This window comes from Narcine bancroftii, unplaced genomic scaffold (genome assembly GCF_036971445.1).
Source record: "Narcine bancroftii isolate sNarBan1 unplaced genomic scaffold, sNarBan1.hap1 Scaffold_158, whole genome shotgun sequence".
Taxonomy (NCBI): Eukaryota; Metazoa; Chordata; class Chondrichthyes; order Torpediniformes; family Narcinidae; genus Narcine; species Narcine bancroftii.
Genome location: NW_027211893.1, coordinates 11,218,902 through 11,227,569, shown reverse-complemented (window position 1 = coordinate 11,227,569; position 8,668 = coordinate 11,218,902).

The following is an 8,668-nucleotide window of genomic DNA, read 5'->3' as shown; positions in this document are numbered from 1 at the left end:
TTCCCTGCCTCTGATTCCCCAGCTTCATTCCCCGCCTTTGATTCCCCCCGTCTGATTCCCAGCCTCTGAATCCCCGTGTCTGATAACCTGCCTCTGATTCCCCGCCTCTGATTCCCCATCTCAGATTCACCGCATCTGATTCCCCACCTCTGATTCCCCATCTCTGATTCCGCACATCCAATTCCCTGCCTCTGATTCCCCGACTCTGATTCCCCACCTCTGATTCCCCAGCTCTGATTCCCCGCCTCTGATTCCCCAACTCTGATTCCCCGCCTCTGAATCCCCAGCTCAGATTCCCCGCCTCTGATTCCCCGTGTTTGATCCCCTGCCTCTGATTCCCCAGCTCTGATTCCCCATCTCTGATTCACCGCCTTTGATTCGCCACCTCTGATTCCCAATATCTGATTCCTCGCCACTGTTTCCCCATCTCTGATTCCCGGACTCTGATTCCCCACCTCTGATTCCCGGCCTCTTATTCCCAGCATCTGATTCCAGGCCTCTGATTCCCGTCCTCTGACTCCCCGCTTCTGATTCTTATTCCCTGCCTCTGATTCCCCATCTCTGATTCCGCACATCTGATTTCCTGCCTCTGATTCCCCACCTCTGATTCCCCATATCTGATTCCCCGCCTCTGTTTCCACGCCTCTGATTCCCCGCCTCTGTTTCCCCATATCTAATTCCCCACCTCTGATGCCCCAACTCTGATTCCCCGCCTCTGATTCCACAGCTCTGATTCCCCGCCTCTGATTCCCCACATCCGATTCCCCATATCTGATTCCCCGCCTCTGTTTCCCCGCCCCTGATTCCCCGCCTCTGTTTCCCCATATCTGATTCCCCGCCTCTGATTCCCAACTATGATTCCCCGCCTCTTATTCCCCATCTCTGATTCACCACCTCTGATTCCCCACCACTGATTCCCCATATCTAATTCCCCGCCTCTGTTTGCCCGCCTCTGATTCCCCGCCTCTGTTTCCCCATATCTGATTCCCCGCCTCTGAATCCCCAACTCTGATTCCCTGCCTCTGATTCCCCAGCTTCATTCCCCGCCTTTGATTCCCCCCGTCTGATTCCCAGCCTCTGAATCCCCGTGTCTGATAACCTGCCTCTGATTCCCCGCCTCTGATTCCCCATCTCAGATTCACCGCCTCTGATTCCCCACCTCTGATTCCCCATCTCTGATTCCGCACATCCAATTCCCTGCCTCTGATTCCCCGACTCTGATTCCCCACCTCTGATTCCCCAGCTCTGATTCCCCGCCTCTGATTCCCCAACTCTGATTCCCCGCCTCTGATTCCCCAGCTCTGATTCCCCGCCTCTGATTCCCCGTGTTTGATCCCCTGCCTCTGATTCCCCAGCTCTGATTCCCCATCTCTGATTCACCGCCTTTGATTCGCCACCTCTGATTCCCAATATCTGATTCCTCGCCACTGTTTCCCCGCCTCTGATTCCCCGCCTCTGATTCCCCATATCTCATTCCCCGCCTCTGATTCCCCATCTCTGATTCCCGGACTCTGATTCCCCACCTCTGATTCCCGACCTCTTATTCCCGGCATCTGATTCCGGCCTCTGATTCCCGGCCTCTGATTCCCTGCTTCTGATTCTGATTCCCTGCCTCTGATTCCCCATTTCTGATTCCGCACATCTAATTCCCTGCCTCTGATTCCCCACCTCTGATTCCCCATATCTGAATCCCCGCCTCTGTTTCCCCGTCTCTGATTCCCCGCCTCTGTTTCCCCATATCTAAGTCCCCGCCTCTGATTCCCCAACTTTGATTCCCCACCTCTGATTCCCCGGCTCTGATTCCCCGCCTCTGATTCCCCACCTCTGATTCCCCATATCTGATTCCCAGCCTCTGTTTCCCCGCCTCTGATTCCCCGCCCCTGTTTCCCCATATCTGATTCCCTGCCTCTGATTCCCCAACTTTGATTCCCAGCCTCTGATTCCCCAGCTCTGATTCCCCACCTCTGATTCCACGTGTTTGATTCCCTGCCTCTGATTCCCCGCCTCTGATTCCCCATCTCTGATTCACCGCCTTTGATTCGCCACCTCTGATTCCCCATATCTGATTCCCCACCTCTGTTTCCCCGCCTCTGATTCCCCGCCTCTGATTCTCCATATCTCATTCCCCGCCTCTGACTCCCCATCTCTGATTCCCGGACTCTGATTCCCCACCTCTGATTCCCGGCCTCTTATTCCCAGCATCTGATTCCAGGCCTCTGATTCCCGGCCTCTCACTCCCCGCTTCTGATTCTGATTCCCTGCCTCTGATTCCCCATCTCTGATTCCGCACATCTGATTACCTGCCTCTGATTCCCCACCTCTGATTCCCCATATCTGATTCCCCGCCTCTGTTTCCACGCCTCTGATTCCCCGCCTCTGTTTCCCCATATCTAATTCCCCACCTCTGATGCCCCAACTCTGATGCCCCGCCTCTGATTCCACAGCTCTGATTCCCCGCCTCTGATTCCCCACTTCCGATTCCCCATATCTGATTCCCCGCCTCTGTTTCCCCGCCCCTGCTTCCCCGCCTCTGTTTCCCCATATCTGATTCCCCACCTCTGATTCCCAACTATGATTCCCCGCCTCTTATTCCCCAGCTCTGATTCCCTGCCTCTGATTCCCCGCGTTCTATTCCCTGCCTCTGATTCCCCACCTGTGATTCCCCATCTCTGATTCACCACCTCTGATTCCCCACCACTGATTCCCCATATCTAATTCCCCGCCTCTGTTTGCCCGCCTCTGATTCCCCGCCTCTGTTTCCCCATATCTGATTCCCCGCCTCTGAATCCCCAACTCTGATTCCCTGCCTCTGATTCCACAGCTTCATTCCCCGCCTTTGATTCCCCCCGTCTGATTCCCAGCCTCTGAATCCCCGTGTCTGATAACCTGCCTCTGATTCCCCGCCTCTGATTCCCCATCTAAGATTCACCGCCACTGATTCCCCACCTCTGATTCCCCATCTCTGATTCCGCACATCCGATTCCCTGCCTCTGATTCCCCGACTCTGATTCCCCACCTCTGATTCCCCAGCTCTGATTCCCCGCCTCTGATTCCCCAACTCTGATTCCCCGCCTCTGATTCCCCAGCTCTGATTCCCCGCCTCTGATTCCCCGTGTTTGATCCCCTGCCTCTGATTCCCCAGCTCTGATTCCCCATCTCTGATTCACCGCCTTTGATTCGCCACCTCTGATTCCCCATATCTCATTTCCCGCCTCTGATTCCCCATCTCTGATTCCCGGACTCTGATTCCCCACCTCTGATTCCTGACCTCTTATTCCCGGCATCTGATTCCGGCCTCTGATTCCCGGCCTCTGATTCCCTGCTTCTGATTCTGATTCCCTGCCTATGATTCCCCATTTCTGATTCCGCACATCTAATTCCCTGCCTCTGATTCCCCACCTCTGATTCCCCATATCTGAATCTCCGCCTCTGTTTCCCCGTCTCTGATTCCCCGCCTCTGTTTCCCCATATCTAAGTCCCCGCCTCTGATTCCCCAACTTTGATTCCCCACCTCTGATTCCCCAGCTCTGATTCCCCGCCTCTGATTCCCCACCTCTGATTCCCCATATCTGATTCCCAGCCTCTTGTTCCCCGCCTCTGATTCCCCGCCTCTGTTTCCCCATATCTGATTCCCGGCCTCTGATTCCCCGCCTCTGATTCCCCGCCTCTGATTCCCTGCCTCTGATTCCCCATCTCCGATTCCGCACATCTGATTCCCTGCCTCTCATTCCCCGCCTCTGATTCCCCGCCTCTGATTCCCTGCCTCTGATTCCCAACCTCTGATTCCCCACCTCTGATTCCCAGTGTTTGATTCCCCGCCTCTGTTTCCCCGCCTCTGATTCCCCGCCTCTTATTCCCCAACTCTAATTCCCCGCCTCTGATTCCCCATATCTGATTCCCCGCCTCTGTTTCCCCGCCTCTGATTCCGCGCCCCTGTTTCCCCATATCTGATTCCCTGCCTCTGATTCCCCAACTTTGATTCCCAGCCTCTGATTCCCCAGCTCTGATTCCCCGCCTCTGATTCCCCGCATCTGATTCCCTGCATCTGATTCCAAGCCTCTGATTCCCTGCCTCTGATTCCCAACCTCTGATTCCCCACCTCTGATTCCCCACATCTGATTCCCAGCCTCTTTTTCCCCGCCTCTGATTCCCCGCCTCTGTTTCCCCATATCTGATTCCCGGCCTCTGATTCCCCGCCTCTGATTCCCCGCCTCTGATTCCCTGCCTCTGATTCCCCATCTCCGATTCCGCACATCTGATTCCCTGCCTCTGATTCCCCGCCTCTGATTCCCCGCCTCTGATTCCCTGCCTCTGATTTCCAACCTCTGATTCCCCACCTCTGATTCCCCGTGTTTGATTCCCCGCCTATGTTTCCCCGCCTCTGATTCCCCGCCTCTGTTTCCCAATATCTAAGTCCCCGCCTCTGATTCCCCAACTCTAATTCCCCACCTCTGATTCCCCAGCTCTGATTCCCCGCCTCTGATTCCCTGCATCTGATTCCCTGCATCTGATTCCAAGCCTCTGATTCCCTGCCTCTGATTCCCAACCTCTGAGTCCCCACCTCTGATTCCCCATATCTGATTCACAGCATCTGTTACCCCACCTCTGATTCCCCGCCTCTGTTTCCCCATATCTGATTCCCGGCCTCTGGTTCCCCGCCTCTGATTCCCAGCCTCTGATTCCCTGCCTCTGATTCCCCATCTCCGATTCTGCACATCTGATTCCCTGCCTCTGATTCCCCGCCTCTGATTCCCCGCCTCTGATTCCCTGCCTCTGATTCCCAACCTCTGATTCCCCACCTCTGATTCCCCATGTTTGATTCCCCGCCTCTGTATCCCCGCCTCTGATTCCCCGCCTCTGATTCCCCAACTCTAATTCCCCGCCTCTGATTCCCCATATCTGATTCCCCGCCTCTGTTTCCCCGCCTCTGATTCCCCGCCCCTGTTTCCCCATATCTAATTCCCCACCTCTGATGCCCCAACTCTGATTCCCCATCTCTGATTCCGCAAATCTTATTCCCTGCCTCTGATTCCCCACCTCTGATTCCCCATATCTGATTCCCCGCCTCTGTTTCCCGGCCTCTGATTCCACGCTTCTGATTCTGATTCCCTGCCTCTGAGTCCCCATCTCTGATTCCGCACATCTGATTCCCTGCCTCTGATTCCCCACCTCTGATTCCCCATATCTGATTTCCCGCCTCTGTTTCCCCGCCTCTGATTCCCCGCTTCTGTTTCCCCATATCTAATTCCCAACCTCTGATGCCCCAACTCTGATTCCCTGCCTCTGATTCCCCGGGTTCTATTCCCTGCCTCTGATTCCCCGCCTGTGATTCCCCATCTCTGATTCACCACCTCTGATTCCCCACCTCTGATTCCCCATATCTAATTCCCCGCCTCTGTTTGCCCGACTCTGATTCCCCGCCTCTGTTTCCCCATATCTGATTCCCCGCTTCTGAATCCCCAACTCTGATTCCCTGCCTCTGATTCCCGAGCTCTGATTCCCCGCCTTTGATTCCCCTGTCTGATTCCCAGCCTCTGAAACCCCGTGTCTGATTTCTTGCCTCTGATTCCCCGCCTCTGATTCCCCATCTCTGATTCACAGCCTCTGATTCCCCACCTCTGATTCCCCATCTCTGATTCCGCACATCTGATTCCCTGCCTCTGATTCCCCGACTCTGATCCCCACCTCTGATTCCGCAGCTCTGATTCCCCGCCTCTGATTCCCCAACTCTGATTCCCCGCCTCTGATTCCCCAGCTCTGATTCCCCGCCTCTGATTCCCCGTGTTTGATTCCCTGCCTCTGATTCCCCGCCTCTGATTCCCCATCTCTGATTCACCGCCTTTGATTCGCCACCTCTGATTCCCCATATCTGATTCCTCGCCTCTGTTTCCCCGCCTCTGATTCCCCGCCTCTGATTCCCCATATCTCATTCCCCGCCTCTGATTCCCCATCTCTGATTCCCGGACTCTGATTCCCCACCTCTGATTCCCGGCCTCTTATTCCCGGCATCTGATTCCGGCCTCTGATTCCCGGCCTCTGATTCCCTGCTTCTGATTCCCCATCTCTGATTCCGCAAATCTAACTCCCTGCCTCTGATTCCCCACCTCTGATTCCACATATCTGATTCCCCGCCTCTGTTTCCCCGCCTCTGATTCCCCGCCTCTGTTTCCCCATATCTAAGTCCCCGCCTCTGATTCCCCAACTTTGATTCCCCACCTCTGATTCCCCAGCTCTGATTCCCTGCCTCTGATTCCCCGCATCTGATTCCATGCATCTGATTCCCAGCGTCTGATTCCCAGCCTCTGATTCCCATCCTCTGATTCCTCACCTCTGATTCCCCATATCTGATTCCCCGCCTCTGTTTCCCTGCCTCTGATTCCCCGCCTCTGTTTCCAAATATCTGATCCCCGCCTCTATTTGCCCGCATCTGATTCCCCGCCTCTGTTTCCCCATATCTGATTCCCCGCCTCTGAATCCCCAACTCTGATTCCCTGCCTCTAATTTCCCAGCTCTGATTCCCCGCCTCTGATTCCCCGCGTCTGATTACCGGCCTCTGATTCCCCGCCTCTGATTCCCCATCTCTGATTCACAACCTCTGATTCCCCACCTCTGATACCCCATATCTGATTCCCCGCCTCTGTTTCCCCGCCTCTGATTCCCCACCTCTGATTCCCAATATCTGATTCCCCGCCTCTGATTCCCCACCTCTGATTCCCCGCCTCTGATACGCCAGCTATGATTCCCCGCCTCTGATTCCCCGTGTTTGATTCCCTGCCTCTGATTCCCGGCCTCTGATTCCCCATCTCTGATTCACCACCTTTGATTCGCCACCTCTGATTCCCCATATCTGATTCCCCGCCTCTGTTTCCCCGCCTCTGATTCCCCGCCTCTGATTCCCCATATCTCATTCCCCGCCTCTGAATCCCCATCTCTGATTCCCGGACTCTGATTCCCCACCTCTGATTCCCTGCTACTGATTCTGATTCCCTGCCTTTGATTCCCCATCTCTGATTCCGCACATCTGATTCCCTGCCTCTGATTCCCCATCTCTGATTCCCCATATCTGATTCCCCGCTTCTGTTTCCCCGCCTCTGATTCCCCGCCTCTGTTTCCCAATAGCTAAGTCCCCGCCTCTGATTCCCCAACTCTAATTCCCCACCTCTGATTCCCCAGCTCTGATTCCCCGCCTCTGATTCCCCGCATCTGATTCCCTGCATCTGATTCCAAGCCTCTTATTCGCTGCCTCTGATTCCCAACCTCTGATTCCCCACCTCTGATTCCCCATATCTGATTCCCAGCCTCTGTTTCCCCGCCTCTGATTCCCCGCCTCTGTTTCCCCATATCTGATTCCCGGCCTCTGGTTCCCCGCCTCTGATTCCCCGCCTCTGATTCCCTGCCTCTGATTCCCCATCTCCGATTCCGCACATCTGATTCCCTGCCTCTGATTCCCCGCCTCTGATTCCCCGCCTCTGATTCCCTGCCTCTGATTCCCAACCTCTGATTCCCCACCTCTGATTCCCCGTGTTTGATTCCCCGCCTCTGTTTCCCCGCCTCTGATTCCCCGCCTCTGATTCCCCAACTCTAATACCCCGCCTCTGATTCCCCATATCTGATTCCCCGTCTCTGTTTCCCCGCCTCTGATTCCCCACCCCTGTTTCCCCATATCTGATTCCCTGCCTCTGATTCCCCAACTTTGATTCCCAGCATCTGATTCCCCAGCTCTGATTCCCCGCCTCTGATTCCCCGCATCTGATTCCCTGCATCTGATTCCAAGCATCTGATTCCCTGCCTCTGATTCCCAACCTCTGATTCCCCACCTCTGATTCCCCATATCTGATCCCCAGCCTCTGTTTCCCCGCCTCTGATTCCCCATATCTGATTCCCGGCCTCTGATTCCCCGCCTCTGATTCCCCGCCTCTGATTCCCTGCCTCTGATTCCCCATCTCCGATTCCGCACATCTGATTCCCTGCCTCTGATTCCCCGCCTCTGATTCCCCGCCTCTGATTCCCTGCATCTGATTCCCAACCTCTGATTCCCCACCTCTGATTCCCCGTGTTTGATTCCCCGCCTCTGTTTCCCCGCCTCTGATTCCCCGCCTCTGATTCCCCAACTCTAATTCCCCGCCTCTGATTCCCCATATCTGATTCCCTGCCTCTGTTTCCCCGCCTCTGATTCCCCGCCCCTGTTTCCCCATATCTGATTCCCTGCCTCTGATTCCCCAACTTTGATTCCCAGCCTCTGATTCCCCAGCTCTGATTCCCCGCCTCTGATTCCCCATCTCTGATTCACCGCCTTTGATTCGCCACCTCTGCTTCCCCATATCTGATTCCCCACCTCTGTTTCCCCGCCTCTGATTCCCCACCTCTGATTCTCCATATCTCATTCCCCGCCTCTGACTCCCCATCTCTGATTCCCGGACTCTGATTCCCCACCTCTGATTCCCGGCCTCTTATTCCCAGCATCTGATTCCAGGCCTCTGATTCCCGTCCTCTGACTCCCCGCTTCTGATTCTGATTCCCTGCCTCTGATTCCCCATCTCTGATTCCGCACATCTGATTACCTGCCTCTGATTCCCCACCTCTGATTCCCCATATCTGATTCCCCGCCTCTGTTTCCACGCCTCTGATTCCCCGCCTCTGTTTCCCCATATCTAATTCCCCACCTCTG